General features: G+C 32.4%; 1 protein-coding gene across 1 annotated transcript in view; it reads left to right on the plus strand.

Annotated features, from left to right (window-relative positions):
* The window catches only part of LOC130452612 (semaphorin-2A), a 1,040,595-nt gene that overhangs the window by 407,049 nt on the left and 614,683 nt on the right, over nt 1-18,863 (plus strand). The gene's annotated exons all lie outside the window — the stretch shown is intronic.

Genomic DNA, 18,863 nt, shown 5'->3' on the forward strand with positions numbered 1-18,863 from the left:
CTTTACTCCGCTTCTGGACAATTTATGAACCAAAGCAATCATTTATCTTCATGTCACATTGTAACCTATTATGTATATACTCATTCTAGAAACCGTCTCGATTCGCTGAAGTCTGTCTACAAAAGAAGCCCGAATTAGAGAGAGTCACATCTCAGTAACCAACAAAATGAATCGTGTAGAGCAAACACATGTAGATTAAATAATTGCGTTTGAAAAACTTGAGCCCAAATTTACAAAAATTTGGTGGATACGGTAATCTGCAATATCATATAATATAGGGGAAATGTGCTATCGTAAGTTTAAATGTGTTCTATAGTCGTGTGAAGATGAATAGGCAGGTGGAGATGCAGTAACTACAAGTGCTACTTCACACGATAATGTTAAAATAGGTCAGCTAGTGTTTCAGAATCAGTGTGTGACTATTGAACAAATATTTGAAGATGTTTTTCACAACATATTGATATATTTAATGCCAAACTCGATATGAAAAAAATTATCTGCATGGGTTTCACAAATTTAACAGATTCACACATTTGCAGTATTATTTTAACACAATATAAATCAGAGAAAATTCATTGCAAGATTGGTAACAATGAAGTGAATGAATCATGGAGAATATACTAAAATAATAATAAGGAGTGGAAAAATCGAAGTTCACTAACGCCGAAAGAATTCCAGATCAGATGCTAATCAACCGTATTTTGGGATGCTTGCGTAATTTTAGTACATTTTTTGCAAAAGGAACCACTTTGACCAGTAGTATATTACTTATGTACCAAATTACATAATGCGATTAAGGAAAAAAGCCGGGAAAGTTGCATAACGCACTTGGCCACAGATCTGTCATTACAATAGCCACAACCTTTATAAAAATACGCGAGTCATCTGAACTCAAGTTATGGGAATGACAATTCGGACGAAATGATTTCATGGCTACAGTTATCTAATCGAATGTATCCATATTTACATAACGACGAAATCAATAGACGAAGTTATAAGCCGGAAAAACTGTTTTAAAATAATGAAATGGGCATTCATGCATCTACCAGGTATTTTGAGACGCTTCAATCCCCAGATCCACCATTGCACCAGTCGCATCAGGCAGGCTTTGAATTAGTTCAGAATCCGCCACATATTCTCCAAATTCGTCTTCCAGCTATTTATGAAACAAATTAGTTGAGAATTCGCCATACCCTGATTAGTTTATTTCCAAAACATGAAGAACACTTACGTGGTAAACGATTAATACTAGAACATCCATGGGCAAATGTGTTAAATTTAATGGAGACTATAAATGGACTATAATGAATTTATGGGAAGCGTCGATCACGCCGATAAAATGACATCAGAGTGTAATTCGGTAAGAAAAAGCTCCAAATGGTAGCGAAAGGCGTTCAAAGGTATTCATGATTGAAATATATAATGCCGTTTATAAACTTTATTATACCAGTAGCAGAAAATATGATAGCCATTGACAAATTCCAGGTGGGCAAGAAAAAAATAATAAGAAAGGACATCCCTCAAATAGAACCCAATTCATGGATAATGTTGGGGATCATCTGCCTATTCCGAGAAATTCAAAAAAATAATGTGTACGATGTACTGGTTTCCAACAAGAAAAGAAGACGGAGATCGCTAGCCACAAGTACACAGTAGCGCTCTGCAATGGTTGTTTTATTAGGTATCATTCTTTATTACATTGTATATATGCCATAAAAAAGAGATGTTGAATTACAATGATGTTTTTCTTTTATTTTTATTTCCATTTTTAGTGCCAGATATATTTTATATGCTCCACTATTTTACCATCATAAAATACTGTTGGGACACATACAACTCACTCACCAATACTATTGGAACAATATTTATTGTCCAATTGTCCCAATTATTATTTTGCAATAATCAGTAAATAATATTATGATCATTTATTTAAATATTGGTTTTTCCCGTCAAACTAAATTAGCAATAAATATTTTGTGCTGTTTAATCAGGGCCGGATTAAGCTAGGGGCTTGGGGGGGCTATAGCCCCGGGCCCCAGGTCCAAGAGGGCCCCATCATTTGGAAATCATTCTGTATTTTTTGATGTGTTGATGCCACAAATCTAACGTATTGATACTATTTTGTGAATTTTTCCGAATTTCCGAATTCCCGTCATTATTTTAGCCCCGGGCTTGTGAATAATACATGAATTATTGAAATAAAAAAATCGTATTGAAAGGGTTATTGTATTTTTTTATTTCGAGAAATAATAAAAGTTACATCTATCTCTATTTTATTTGATAACAAAGTTTCTTTTAAAATTGAAACGTTTGTTTTCTCAAACTTAATGTGAATTAAATGTGATTATTCAAAAGTTTTTATATTGGCGTGTTGGATAACAAACTTCTATACACGTCTAGAACTCGTAGAGACAATCCGTTATCCGTTAAAGAAACAAGAGCAATGTAGTCTGCTGCATCAGGCCGTAAAAGCTGTTCCTTGTATTTTTCATAAGATAATTTATCTAAAAGTAACTGGTGAAATATTTAAGGCAGTTTTTACCCTTTAAGACTCGCTTGTGACAGTGATTTTTCTAACTTCTTATTCCGACAATGACATATAAGCAAAAAGAAATCGAGAAAGTCGAGTAAATACGATGGGTTCTTTTTTATTTTTCGCGTTGGTACACTCCGAAGTTAGTTTTACACATTGATAAATTTGAGAAACAGATGATGAAATATATAACTTTTTACGATGTTTGGAATGCTCTGGAATATTTTGTTTAGTTAGAAGTTCCAGGGAAATATTATTTTGCATTACGAAGGAACAAGCAGAAGTACAAAGTTAAAATTAATTTAGCAATCAGCATTTTTGAAGCTGTTTCATGTTCCACTAAATTTTTATTGAATAACTTTATATATTATCACGTTTTTTGAGAAATTTTAAATACAATTATTATAAAAACAATAAAAATTAAATATATCACAAGTTTAATGATTTTCATAGAGCAACAAAAGCCTATACTACCTACAAATTCCCAAGATGGATTCAGCACTTGTATTATTTCCTGTCACACAGTACAGAAGATAAATAGGACGTACCACCGCTGTCCGTAAATATGATAATTTCTAGTGGAATGTAACTGCATATTTGTCGAAGCATATCGCTAGGGTAGGGATTAATTTTCCTCTTGGAAAACTACAAAAATGTATTTTCAATCAGTAAACAGATATTCAATGGAAAATATTGAATCAAATTTGTTTCGGTTGTCATAATTTGACTGAATTGCCAATTTTTTCATTCATAGATGTTTAAAAAATACTTATAACTGAATTTTCTATGAATCTACATCAAAATATTTGAGGAAACCTAGTTTCCAATGCAAAACCAGCTGTAGAGAACAATAAAAAAGGTTTGGACATGCCAAAACTTTGTATTCAAGAGTAAATATATCAAAAGATTGTTTTAATAAGTACCCATATGCTAATGAAGGTTAGAAATTTTATTAATTCTAATTCCAAAAATTCACTCCCAACAAAGTTTTCCTAAAATACGATTATAGGTTTTTCTATTTAATAAGGAAATAGGATGGAAACTTTTAATACAAATTGGGCTCCGCTAAAAAACGAATTTTAGTAGAAAGAAGCGATATTGTAGCATAAAGAAGAAATTACGGAATGAAAAAGAAGAAATATATTTTATTAAGATGAAACATGGACAATTAACGAAGAAAATACACTAAAATAGTTTTAACAAGATGAAACTGTTAGTCGAACACAGGCTTTTTCAAAATAGTGCAAATCCACCATCAACAAAAGAGGCTGATAATTCTACACATCGGCAGTTCAAATGGTTTTGTTTATTTCATGACTTTTGATTTCACTCGTTCCGGTGACTACCATGAAGACATGAATTTTTATGGGATGGTTCGTTCAAATGATAGATTTTCTTCCTCAGATTTGTATAATACTAATAGATAAGTTATTACTCGAGCCTTTTAGAAAAATTGCCCACAAGTGGTTAAAAAAAATTTACAGAATATTTAGTTTGTGTGAAAAATTAAATAAATATGCGGGCACAGATAATGAGAAAAGTTCCAAGAAAAATTAATTCTTATAACATGTTGAAAAATAATAAATAATGTGAAAATTGAAAATTAGGAAAAAGCCCTAAAATTATACGATTAAAAAAGAAGAGAAAATGTGGAAAGTAGCTCTACTTATACTACTTATAGGTGAGTTTTTATATTACAATTATTAGTTACAAACATTACGCTCTTTGAAATTCAAAGTTCAAACCCTTATACCCATATAACCAGTATGACACAATTTTCTCAACATATCTTGAATAGAATTTCATTACAATCGTACTTTTTACCTTCAGATGTTTAGAAGTTATATATGTGTACATCTGATATACTCATTACACTTTGTTCTTATTGAAAAACGAGCAAAAAGTTGCAACCTAAACACAGTAGAGGATGTCCACGAGAGTTGGGCACCAGTTCCATGTGTAGGACGCGTCCAAATACGAATATGACAATAAACAAAATTCGACATACTTTTTTTCCTGGCCTACCAAAGGAAGTGTCATTGAGTGATGTTAAGAAAGAAGATCTATAAGCGATGTTGGAATTTTTAGCCGAAAAACATCATGGGTTTTCTTCAAAAATTATTCAAATAAAGAAAATGGTTTCTTAAACAATAACTAATGTTTGAGGCTTTAATTTTTTTTTATTTTTAGCTACTTTTTTCTGTAGAATTACATCTTGTATTCCTCTTTCAAAAATTAATTCCATTTTAAAAATGTTACATATTTTACAATATATCATATGATTATGGAGAATTTTATTTTTTTAAATTACAATTTTTTTATAATGTATTTTGAATAAGTTTTCAATAAAGATAAACCAGAAACTTGAGTTGCTGCCCAGTTTTTTCATTTTCCCGTATTTTGGCACCTACATCACTTTGCCCCGGAACGCTTCATTTATACAAATGTTATTTAATACGAAAATACTCCAGGTATAACTTTAAAAAATATTTTAACTGTCTACTAAAATTTATGTAAATATATTTACACATACTTCTTAGAAAGTAACATTGAAATCATTGTTTTAGTCGTTCTCAACATTAACAAAATTTCTTTTCCAGTTAAGTAAAATAGAGATTTTATAAAACTAGAATAACTCCAATGGAATTTTTCGCCCACATCTTGTACTTGTTCTATTTCGTGGAAGTTGTTTGGAAAATAAGAAAAAATGCGGCATTCATTAACAAATTCAACATAACTTGATGATTAACTTTGAAAATTTCACATCCGCTGCACGTTCTTTTCCAACAGATAAATTCCATCTTTTGAAATTAACTTCTTAATAGCGGTGTTCATAAAATGAACTGAAATTATGGAGATAGTCGAAACTAGGTATTAACTCTATACCATGATATTTGAGTAGTTTATAGTGAACTCAAGGCAATTGCATATAATGTTCCGGGTACTTGTATCAAAATGTCGTGTGAGCATTGGCTTCGACATAATTGATCAATCAAAATTATCGTTGATAAAATTGAATCTATTAGAAGTCACTATCGTATCAAAATATGCTAATCAAATGAGATACACAGTTCTGGTTAGATTTGAAATATTTTCTTTTACTTCCGGGCCGATTTTGGGATTTAATATCGCACCTCTGCTCAAATAGTGACATAAGCCAGAAAAAAAAATAACAATTTATCAAGTAATAAACGTTTGAAATTAATTCCAAATTTTCGAATGATAAATCAAAAATTGAGAAAGTTACCACAATAGTAACTATTTATATGACATTATTTGAGATGAAATTTCCATATTTTATAGCACCAATGGTTCAGTGAAAGAGATTTGACACTATTTGAACTGAGGTGCGTAAATCTCAAATCTTCTAGTAATAAGAATGCAGTGAATTGTGGGTACTACTGGACTTATCACTGTTAATGATGAAAATGAAATAGGATCAGACCTATGAATTTAGAAAACATTAACTGGTTTGTAAATCAAATGTGGAACGGGTGCACAGGAAGTTTATGTGGTAACCTCTGCGATTATATAAGAAACCCAATACACGGAAAAAATAAAAGTGTGGAATATAAGTACAATGTAACTGTATACTCAAAAATTCATTCCAATATTATTTTCTACCAGAGCATTTAAATTTTCCTCAGATATTCTGAGAAGATTAACATATTTCCCTTGGTCTTTTAATGCTAGCTCTTTGCATGTTCCAATTTCTTATTAAAATCAAAGTTTACTCCAAGAGTGAAGGTTTCGTCTTCATGTTAAATAGAAAATTTGACAGCTTCTTTTTCCACATATTCAACAAATAAAGCATTCAATATAATAAAATTGATTTGTTATTTTTCAATTGACGTTTGACTTCGATTAGAGTATTAGACCAACGCGAGTGCGTCTACGCACTCAATATTCGGCAAATGTATAAAAAATTACTCTCAAGATCTACGGGGCATATTTTTTACAATTTCTTACAGATACGAGTACAATGAGTGTTTGAAATAGAAGAAAAAAATATTCTCTTTTGCTAAATAGAATGGAATATAAAAAAGAATAACCTTGTATCTTGAAACATAAGAGATGTATTCATACTAAAACTAACGTGTAGAAACGTAGAGGTACGTAAGAAATGTGAAAACATGAAGAAATCATGAATGTTCTGAAGTCTTGTTCTTACCAAGGGGGATCTCAAGATATATTTGATAGATTATCTAGAAAAAGAAAACATTATGGCTGAGAAATTTGGTACAATGGTCCTAAGAGACCACCATGTTTGTAGTTACCATTAAAGTTTTTGTGTCTTATATATCTTATATAGAAACGCATTTGTATTCTCAAATATGACCACCCGTTCGGTAATTATATTTATAGGTACATTAACTTTTGCACATATTTGAACATCGCTGGTAACCAAATCTACTAAATCCTATCAAAACTGCCAATTGAAACGCAATTGCACAGTATGGCTCTGTATAAATGGACACTAAAATCTCCAATTACATTTTGATAAAACCTTTTAGAGCTTGTACAATGAAGTGATTTCCATATTGTAATTCCATAAAATATTTATGACATACATTGTGTTTCGTTCGATATTATTTCAATTATTCATAAAATCGTGTGATGATTAAAACTGACTCAATATATCATTTTCAATAATGATAATCGCACTCACAATCAGTTACGAAGACTGACAGTAAAAAAAACTACATGTGGAATTTTAAAGCCGTCATTCAGTACATTAAAACAACAATTTTATTACCGATTCGTATTTATAACGATATTTCAGTAACGTCTAAATAAAGTTGAATTATAGTAGCCCTAACTCACTTATAATTCATTTTGCTTTGAAGCGTAATAGTGAAAGGAGAAGAAGTATTTGAAATGATAGGTTTATTATCTTCTTAGTACGTTTTAACGTAGAACGTACAAAAGTACCATTCAGTCTCGACCATTCTACGTTGATTTGATGGAACAGAAGCGACATGCTCAGTTATTCCGAACTTTTGTAGGATTTGGCTCGTCTTGAAAGACCCATACAGTCGAGTGTTGTGTAGTTTCGGGTTCATAAACACAGATCCGTGATTCGTCGCCTGTCAGGATCTTATAGACGTCCTTTGAAGCACCACATTTTAATTTTTTCATAATTTCCTATGCTATGCGCTATTTATGAAGTTACATCGGATTTTCACACTGAATCTTGATATTCTCAAACTATTTCTTAAAATCTTTAATCTCAAGACAAATAAGGACAAGGTGATTTCGTAGATTTTTTGTTAGATGCTTGGATCCCATTATGTAATTCCTATCATCATCGTCACAACTTATTCTACTAGTAGAATATGTATTTATATATACTATTCTTTTTTCTACTTCATTTTTCAGCCTTCAAGTCAATGTGGATACTTTCCACCACTTACGAGGTGTGAAAATTGAATAAGAGTCTTGTAATGTAGCGTTTGATACGGGAACGCTGGTAACACACGGTTTGGAGAGGCAACAGATGTTTTACGACGTTTGTTACGATTTTAAGCTTGAGCAAGTAAGTATTTTGTGAGTCATCGTTTCTAGTAACCGTATTTTTAAGTCTGTGTGCTCCAATCTTCGGCATAAACAACAAAATGGCGACACCGATGGAAGATGAAGTCCTAAAAATACAAGAAGCTAGAGAAATTTCGATAGTAATCAATTGTTAATGATTCACCTCTGAAAGTGCTTAGGAAAAAACGCCAATTTATGCAATGCATCACACTAGACTCCCCTTGGCCCAAAAGATGCATACTGATTTGTTTCTTTGATAATGAAATAGTTAGTGCCACAGAGCCAAATAGTAAATCAACACTTTTAATGCTACGCCTTTGAAAAACTTTAGAAAAGTGTTATCGTGTGAAAACAATTGGAGCTTGCATCATGATAATGCGACTAGTCACACAGTAATTTCAATAAATGGGTTTTTAGCTAATTAAACTTTCCAGTTGCTCTCTAACCTCCTTATTCACCTGTACCGAGTCTTTCTGACTTCTTCCTCTTAATTGAAAACTAACTTGAAGGGACGCTTCAGCTTTGAAATGATTCAAAATATTAGTCTTACCACTTAACTTCCACACCGCACATACTTTTGACAATAATATGTTCATCTTAGTGGCTGGTATTATTACTTTTATATTAAGACATCCGTGTTTTTTCATCTCTTAGTCTTTTATTGTTGTATTCTTGTAGTTCTCATTGACTTTGTACTTTGATTCTTGACAAGACCTCTTCTCTTTTGATTAGTTCTACCGAATCAATTTGTGTCATTTTTACTAACATTCAATTGTGTTTTTTTACAAATAACAAATAAAAAATATCAATAATTATTTAAAACTGACATTATGAACTTAATCCCATCCTGATATTTCTTTTATTTTCGTCGCAATTTCGAAATTGTCACACGAACATTTTGTTTGCAAGCTCAAAAGGGACTGTTACTTTCACTTAGGTACATTTAAAGCTATGAGATGATAATGAAATAAACTTACAGAAGATGAAACGAGTGTGTTTAACTTTGAAGAAACCGCGTTGAAAAAAGTATGCGAATAAAGCGATTGGAATATGAAAATTGCTTCAGGATTTGTTCCCTTTAGGATTTTACATCTTAAAGACACTTTGTAATTTCTTTTGTCGCATTTATCAAACCGTTAAAAATCTCGTATGAGTATATTTTATCAAAAAAACGTAGAACTAGTTTTAGTTATGTTATGACTGAACATCTTCAAACAATACTTACCAAAGAAAACAACTTAATAAGTAAGTATTTCGAAAGCTTCAAAGAAAAAGTGCCTTGACTATAAAAAGCGATTTATAGAATCCAGAACCTGCAGAACAATGTCTAGAAGAAAATCGACCAAGAAGCCAGAACAATGATAAATAGAGACCAACGAAGACTTGAAGGGATGGAAACAACAGAGTGACTGAGAACAGAGGCAAGAGACTACACCCAAAGAAATGGAAAGAATTTCAGAAGAAAGACTCAATGAAATAAGAAACTCAACTTCACGTCTCAAATTTGTAAGGGTAGGTAGACGTAAGGATGAAGTAAGTAAATAACTCTACATCATCCACAAGCATAAAATTTCCGCAAAGTACGCGTTTATCTCTTTCATCACTCCTCTAAATTTGTCTGAAGATCACGTGGATATGGGGGACGAAGCAATAAATTCTATTGCAAAGCCACGCTCATTGTTGTGATGGAACAAAATGTGGTCGTTTTTCAAAATAAAGTGGCAAATCAGTATAATATTGGCCAGTTTTTGTTTTCTCCCCTTAAAAAAAATTGATCCATAACTATTACACTTTTGGAACCTTGAAACTCTCTGGTCATTATTTGCAGACAAAATTGTTTCTGCTTTCTTGGGAGACCGTTCCTCAGTTGCCCAGATATCCATAACAATCGCTTAATTTTTAATGCGAACTCATATAGCTATTTTGAAAATCAGAGAAATCATTGCGTAGAATGGAGCACTTTCAGGTTAATATTTCCGTCTCTTCGGTTCCTTTAATTGTTTTTTTAAGTCTAATTAACATTCCTCATTATTTTATCTCCAATAAAGAAAACATTTTTAGTATGAGGGTTGTAACTAATCTAAATCCTTTTTGTATTTATAAATTTATACTTGATAGTAAAGTAGGGCTCCAATTTGACAAAAATTGAGAATATAGTTATTGATAATTTCATGAAAATATAAATGTTTTAGAATGATGAGGATCACTTTGGTTTTATTCGTGAAAAGTAAAGCTAATGAATATGTCTTAGGAACTTTAGTTCATACGAAATGTTTAGACGAGAACGATGTTTGTTTGGTATTAAGTTGATAAATTCACCAAATGGGGATTCTGCCAGGTACATGCCATAATATTCAGTGAAGAAGACCATGCAGAAAAGTAGACATATACATTTGATATATTTAGGAAAAACCCCGCTACTTACAGGTACATCCCCGCTGATTCTTTTCATTGTATCCAACATAAGATGGCCAGCATCCATTTTCTGGTACATCGGTTAATCCACTTTCCACTCACCATCGAAACATACAATAAGGAGAAGCCCTTCATTGAGGATGTAGCTGTACTCAACGGTTATGAAAAAATAATTGTAAATGGGTTAACAATCGTCATAGGTTTAATAAATCTCTATGTGAAACCATTTTCTTCCAAACCCAAAGTAAAATACAAGAAAAATTTGCTTTGATACCTTTCAATCCTCTTTACACGAGAGGATTGGAAAGAATATTTAGCAGAGTGGGTTTAATATTGGTTTGTAAATCCAACAACACATTAAAACAATTGTTGGGCAATCCTAAGGATAAAATACCAAATTTGGAAAAGAGTGGTATATATGAAATAAATTGTGGTGATTGTGACCGACAGTCTATTGGGCATACTAAGGGATCCGGGAAGACAAACACATAGCTCATTTGAAATATGGACGGACCGGAAAATCAGGTATTGCCGATCACCCTGCCAGTCACAATCTCATAAATTAAAAAAATTTATGATTTCCATTCCGACTCCGTTCAGGCGTTCTACCCAATCGATTTGCTTAATTTTTTTTTCAATGAAAGGTATTGATGCACAGATCAGCCATCAACCATCGGATTTCATCTAATTTTCACCATTCTCAAGTTATACTCAAATACGATATCCCCCTGTACATTACTTATGAGAGTTTTTCACATACACACGTTCTATCCTTAATATCTCAGGTTCTATTCAAGATAGAGACTTCGTTTTGGTTTAAGAACACTCGCTGAAATATCCTCTTTCTTTTGAGTTTTTGAACACTTAAATCGGTTGAGTTGGAGAGGAGCTAGGCGCGTGTTCAGTATGAATATCACCAATGGTTCCAGAAATTCCAACTTAGTAGTCTTCTTTGGTTTCGTTTTTCGATGGTTTGGATCCCAATTATGTCTGAAATTATATGAGGTTGGTCCCGAAAGATTTGAGTTCTTCATATCTCCGCTTTTGTTATATTCTTTAACATTCGGTGACTGACATCATCCATATGATTTGAAAACAGGTTTCTAGCAGTACTTACACTTCTTGAAGCTATCCGGGAATTCAGTTTTAGACTATTTCGAGGGATTTCACCGCATTTGCTTCAACCGTATAGTTATCCTCGAATTGGTATTCTTTGAGCAGTATTTTCAATCTGAACCGTACGGAGAATGACTTGATGCTTTGCTAAATACTCCTACACACGTTGCAATGAAAACACAAGTCATGTAATCTTTCAAATGTTTCAACGTAATTTTTTTTAGTAATTGAGTGATTTGTTAGAGTATATATTTCTAGTGCAGCACTTTAAAAATTGAAAAAAGTGAACAAAAACATTGAGGACACGTACTACTCAGTATTGTCGCTCAATAGATAATTTTTTTCAGCGATTTTTTTCAATAATGAGATTTCAACAATTAAATTCGCCATTGACGAAAGTAAAATTGATCTAAATCATTAAAAATTATTAACAACCTAGGAGTGTTGCTTTGGCATGAGTAAATCTACTAGAAAATTCCAAACTGACCTCAACAAACAACCACAACCTTTTCAAAGAAGAAATAATTATTTTTTGTGTTCAAATATGCACTTGACATATTTATGGACTCTGTAACATATGAACGTTTTAAACAAAATTGAAAATTACCATTGCAACTCTGTTGCAGACGACCGAGTTAGTTTTTAAACTTATCTGTTTGTGCTGTTGGATGTAAATCGTAATTTAAAATCAGCTAGGCGCTTTCTGACAGTTAAATTTCCTCTCTACATGGAATGACAACCGAAGAGTGATAATAGATTTAACAATGTAAATTCGTATGCACAAAACGTATATAGACATATAGTTCGGTTCGCAGCTCTTTGCTTTTTCCATTTTATTTGGTGCTAGGAAATATTTCAGTTTCTAAAAATCGAAGCATGATTGTGTCATATTTCAGAAAGTTCATACTAGTCTAAATCGAGTACGAATTTTAATAGTAATTTATGTATACTTGCTTACAATTTTATGTAAAATATGATTTAAATTTTATTGAGTAAAAATCATCATACTATCTCTATTTAAGTTGTCGGAATTAAAAATTCAGTTTCGAATAATCAGTTTTACTATTTTCCCATTTTGATCATTTCTTAAATTGGCCCTCATTTCAATTGGTAACGCAAAAATGCCCTATCTTTAAAGTACCTTGTATTTCACCGGTTCGTAGCGCTTGAAACGGTTGTCTATGGTTAGAGTAAAAAAAGATAAGAAGCATTATAAAAAGAGCTTCATTTCACTCTGTCCATTAGCTACCACAGTTGATTAGTGCAATTCGTCCATACCTTTATTGAAAAAGAAAATATCAAATCCTCTTTGATTTTGACATGATAGTACATGAACTGATTTGACTTCAATCAGTAATTCGATTTATCGTAATTTGGTAGTGGCTTTCTATTATTATTGTTAAGATGGAAAGTGAAGATTTCGTGTTTGAAATATGTAATCCTGAATAAATCTAATGCAAATGTGGCAACATTAAATTTGATGCAGAAAAATTCCAAATAAAACTATCTTATTCGCAGACTCACAAAACGCGTGCTATCAGCTTATTATGAAGAAAATTTTAAAAAATTCAAGTCCTCCACACTATTGTCCAGCTATTGTAAACCCAATACAATCTCAGAAGAGGGAATAAACAAGTTTGTTATTGTATATTCTAGATGACAAATATTTAATGTTTAAGGAGAAAGTTTTAAATATTTAGATTTTTGTTACTTTATTTCTGATTCGAAGGTTACAATAAAAATAGATGACATTGAAAATAAGGGGGAGTTTCTACTCATCACGATTCCACATTCAAAAAGCATATAAGTTGGCGTTACAGTTATTGGAGGAACCAGCTCAAACATATATTAAGAATTTCATTTTACTATTTAGACCAATGTTTTCAAATATTGGATCAGGCGTGGTAACTGTTTCACGTTGCTTAAACTTTCTTGGAGCGAACTTCCCAGCTGATGGCAGGATCAGAAGCGACCATTAAATGTCCGTGAGTCAGTCGAGTACGCCCGAGTATGCGTAGTCTGTTGAGTCTCTGCGACTCATGGGAGGTAGGTTTTTGAGGTCGATGGACCGTTGAATTTCCTGTAGCTTGCAGCTTGCCCAGTGATTTGCCCATCGATCGCGTATAGAACGTCTCATGCTAGGCTATGACATCATTGTGGATTTGTATCGAGTCGCTGTGGAGCTTAGCAAGTGCATTCATGAATCTGTACATATAGCAGTTCAACAGATCTACCATTTTACCAAAAGTTGGTGGTATCGGATTCGGTAAACGTTTAGTAATACTAAATCTGCCGGATTACTAGATCTGTTTTTCCTGATTGAAATCTCTACCGGCAACTCTCCCATGCTCAAATATGTTTTTCCTTTAACAATAACCATAATGTTTATGAAGAGTTTAATTATCAATTTTCTCGGAATGATTGGTCTAATACACAACGAAAGTCATGGAAAATCATCGCTCAACAATGTTTCATTTTTTGACCAAGATTAATCTTATGTTATGTTATGTTATGTTAGTGTACTTTTTCACTAATCGAAGTAGGAAATGAAGAATTATTCCGCACGTTTTTTACAATTTTTCTTCTACATACTTCTGTATTAGAATGCTTGTACTTGTACATTATTTTTTACGCTTTTTAGCTTTTAAATCTCAAATATTTTTCGGATCATCCGTACTGTTAACAATATTGAATATAATAGTTATTTCGAGTTATAGTTTTCCGCTTAGTTGACGTCGTAGCTATATCCGAAGTGTTATTACTGCCGAGGCGAGAAGGGAATCTCAACTTACGTCACGAAGTTACTGGAAAAAGAGAATGAGAGCAAAATAGTGGAAGAGGACTTATGTCGCGAATGCCGTTTTGGAAACTAGCCAACTGTGCATGAAACAGATGTGCATTTTCTAATTACTTTTTGGCAAATCGTTTAACGTAGATGATGTTTTTGGTAATTTTAAAGATAGATTTATGTCTTCCTTGAAAATAACGTATATAGACACTACATTAGTTGAAGTTGTTATTATACAGGGTTTCTTACCTTACAAATGAAAAATAACTAAATTCACAGGAGCATCGTTTAGAAATTGTTTCAAAAATAGCAAAAATATTATTATTCGAGCTTTAAAGGTGAATATTTGATAATAATGTGCCCTTATCTAATTACCGTGTGAGTAAAAATATTAAATACTGAAATGTATTACTTACTTTTATTGTAACTAAATCGTCTGGTCTTAAATCTCTTCTGATTAAAGATTAATTTTTAAAACAGATGGCGTTCGACATACTTCTGTCTTTATCAAAATAAATAAAAGGTTCCAAGAGATAAGAAATTCAAGCGAGTCTTATTTTTTAATACTTTATTGCTTCTATCAAAAATATATATACAGAAACAACGTAATGAATGGAAATTATTTATTTTACACGTGGCCGAAGTAAAATTCACAATGGAGGGAGAGTGGACGTCCGATTATTATAAGTGACGAACTGGTGGCTAAACTTGATGGAATAATTCGTGGGAACCACAGCTGCTCACTAACAGAGCTTTCGTTAAATTTTACGGGCTTTAATGTTAGAAATTTTCAAACAAAAGCTTGGCTAACATAAATTTTATGCAAGATTTTCCGACATCTGCAAAAATACGGTGATTTACTGGATCAAATAGTAATCGACGAGACGTGAATAGCTAGACAAAACTAGAGTCCGTGATGTGGGGGTACAGAAATTCTCCTAGAAAAGCAATAAATTGTTTGCCTTTCAAAATAGGCAAGTTCTGAATGATTTTGTTGAAAGTGTTGATACGAACGGTACTATCAAATAATAAGTAAACTTAGGAAAGTGGTTAAAGGAAAGCGCCTAAGCTAATGTAGAAACAGTGGAGGTCTTCGATCACGTGACTAAATCTACTATTCATCGCACAAATACCATTCTTTTTCACAAGACTAACTACAAGACATACGTAATAGTTTCTACAAATTCATAGTAGCAACCGTAAAAAGAATCAACGATATAATTGACGCAACGTGAATTACTGACCAAAGTAAAAGTTGAATTTGACGTAAGCTTTGTTCACTATGTTGTTTTTACCGAATTATTGGACTGAACGTGTATTTATTGTTAAAATCGGTTCTTTTAAGAAATAGTATATATTCAGCTGTTAAGAAGAAAATTAATAGAATGAACAAATATTTCTAGCTAAAGAGTATGTTTTCTTGGAAAATATAGAAAATCGTGTATTTTCCAGACAAGTTATATTTGTAGATGAAACATAGATATATGCCGAAGGAAACAAATTGACTTCTTGGCAGAACAATGCAAAAATTCACCCAGTATATAGATATTTTTATCAAAAGAATTTTGCTTAATATGTCGATCTAACCCCCTAAATAAAATACAAACAATTAAAGTTGAATTTCTTTTTTAATTACCATTTCGTAAAAATATTGGTGCTGATTTATTAATTACGTTATGGAATACCTTCACCGTTTCTTCTGTAGATTTCAAAAATTTTGCTATTTTCCCAACGGTCAACTTACTCAGGCGCAATATAATTCCAGTGCGAAAAACTATTTCGGAAATTTCACATTCATTCCTTAACTAGTAATCAATAGAAAGGGCTCTAAAGATAGGCCATCTATTCTTATTGAATCTATTCTTATGTTAAACAATATTAATGCTTTCAAATACATGTAACAGTTTATTTTTATTTATTCCATTATTAGACATTAATTATTAGATATATTTTATGAGTATGACGGACAGTGTGCTGAGCAATACACTATTTTCTGTTCGTCCATATTTCAAAAGAACTTTATAAACTTCAAATCGGACTTCAACAGCTACCTTAGTCTACTCAACATACCACTTTTCACAATCATGACAGCTAATTTCACAAAAATAATTCTTTCCCAAATTTTTTCTTCTTTAACATAATAATTATTGTTATGTATTGCTGGATTTATAAACCCATTTTTTATCCACTCTGTAGAAACTTTCCAATTCCATTAAATAAACAGAGTTGACTTGATAGCCCAAATTTGTTTGGTGACTATGTAGAAAATAGAATCTTTGCCATATAATTTCTAATAACAATATAAAAATTACGTTCACAATCGAAAAGATTGCTCATGTATTTCTATCATGTTCCCAGTTTTCTGCAGTATTTCTTCTAGAATGTTTTGCAATAACTATCGACTTTCCTATTTTTTTATGATTTCCTGGAATTTTTCCTACGTCTACTTTTGTACGTTTATCAATAAAATTGGCAAGTATCTTAAGTGCCATAAGTACATATTTTGTTAATGATGGAAAAATATCAAATCAACTCACTGAAAATTCAATGATAAATTCCGTATACGTAATATAAATAACTATATTTAAATTATTAATTGCTTTTTTGTCACATAAAACAAACTTACATTTTACCAAACAAACACATCTATCTGTCTAACTAATTATATCAAGAATATTTAAAAAATGAAAGAGGTTGTATATAGTTCCCGTATATAAACCTCAACTCTACTTGTATAACGTTTGGTCTAATGTGAAAAACTTAAGTGGAAAAAGAATATTGTAAACAATTCTTCATATATTGTGAGAAGGTGTTGGCTGAATAACCAACATCTCATTTTTCATTCATCCCATTTGAAGGGGTTGGAATACCTGAACGTCGTCGTCAACATGACAATGACATGTTGGTTCAACAACTACTCAACTTCAAAGCACTCTAGATCTCACTTCCGTCCCTGTTTTGACACTTTCCCTCGTTCCATGCGTCCCGCACGTTTAAAACTTTTTTGTTTTGTGTGTTGTTTTGTTGTAAGTGCGAAAATGTCTTTTAATTCTCGCGTTTCAATGGGACTCTCACTGCCTATTCATCGTTACGATGAATGAATGAGCGACTCCATTGAAAACATATAATTGGGAATATAGTTTATGAACACCTGTCACTATATCGAATATGAAGAGTATTTTTAGCATATTTTCCCCATTTATTTGCTCTCGAGACGTTTTCACGACTTTATCATTAACAGAATTAAAATTAACACAGTGTTTCATTGAAAAAATGCGAAACTTTAATTTTTGTCTGAAAAGTTTCTGACGTCGACCTGTAGATATCAGTAATATATGTTGGGAAATATATTTTACGCTGAGTTTCTCTTAGAGAATCGTATAAGATGTAGATTTTTCTGAAAGTGAAAAAAAAAAATGTGCATCATCATTTACGACCGTCAAATATTAAGCAACTGATTTCAAACGTAATCAAACGTGGCCGCTTGACTAACGATGAGCGTTTGGGATAGCCGAAAACTGCGACAACCAGCGATATAATAAAAAAAGTTCACTAAAGATTCTGGACGACCGTCGGATTCAAGTTAGAGAGATAGAAGTGGATACCGGTTATCGGAATAACGCTTTTGCAATATACTAACTGAAAAATTATGCATCCACGCGTTGGGTGGCGCGTTTGTTCACTTTAGAACTAAAGCGCATTCGAAATAACATTTCTCAGTCTTTATTGACGCGATTTAGGCAAAATGATTGAGTTTCTGCGTCGATTCATAAATGAACAAACAGTCAGCACGGTAGATTTCAATGGACAAACCTGTGATGGCTCACAACAAGTACAATTTAAACAAAAAATTCAAAATGACGCTACGGATGCCTATATTTTCCAAAGTTGGTTTGTGTTACTTCAATTGGTAAGCGCTACCAGTCAACAAGAAATACTTTAGCACAACCCAACCCCATCGTCTCCACGTTACTGTCGCCCGATTCAAATAAAATGTGTGAAAGAGTGTATTGATAGTACGACTGAGGAATTGGCCTATGTCGAAGACACTTTTTTGAAATTACACAATAATGAATGTACTATAAGCGACAGATCTTATTCTGTGAATCACAGAATGCCACTTACCGTAGTGGTAAAGTGTCCAATCTTGCTAACACACTTTTAAGCAAACGTGATGTTAATCTAGACGCACTAGGTTTTGGATTGTCAATATTGCATGCACAAATAGGATTGTTCAAACATATTTTGCACATGTACCATAAACTTTTTGTCAAAACATGGCTGATAAAGACAAAGCGACAAAGCTTTGGACAAACAGAGAAAAGCGGTGACTCAAGAAGCATTTCGGTATAAAACGGGTTTAATTATAGATCTACCCAAAGCTGGTTTTGGGTAGGTCTATAAGACAAATGATGACGACATCAGATGAAGATATTTCGCCAGCTCACAAGTAGCTGCCGAAATCACTAGAGTTCG

The sequence above is a fragment of the Diorhabda sublineata genome, chromosome 2, assembly GCF_026230105.1.
Source record: "Diorhabda sublineata isolate icDioSubl1.1 chromosome 2, icDioSubl1.1, whole genome shotgun sequence".
In the NCBI taxonomy this organism is placed as follows: domain Eukaryota; kingdom Metazoa; phylum Arthropoda; class Insecta; order Coleoptera; family Chrysomelidae; genus Diorhabda; species Diorhabda sublineata.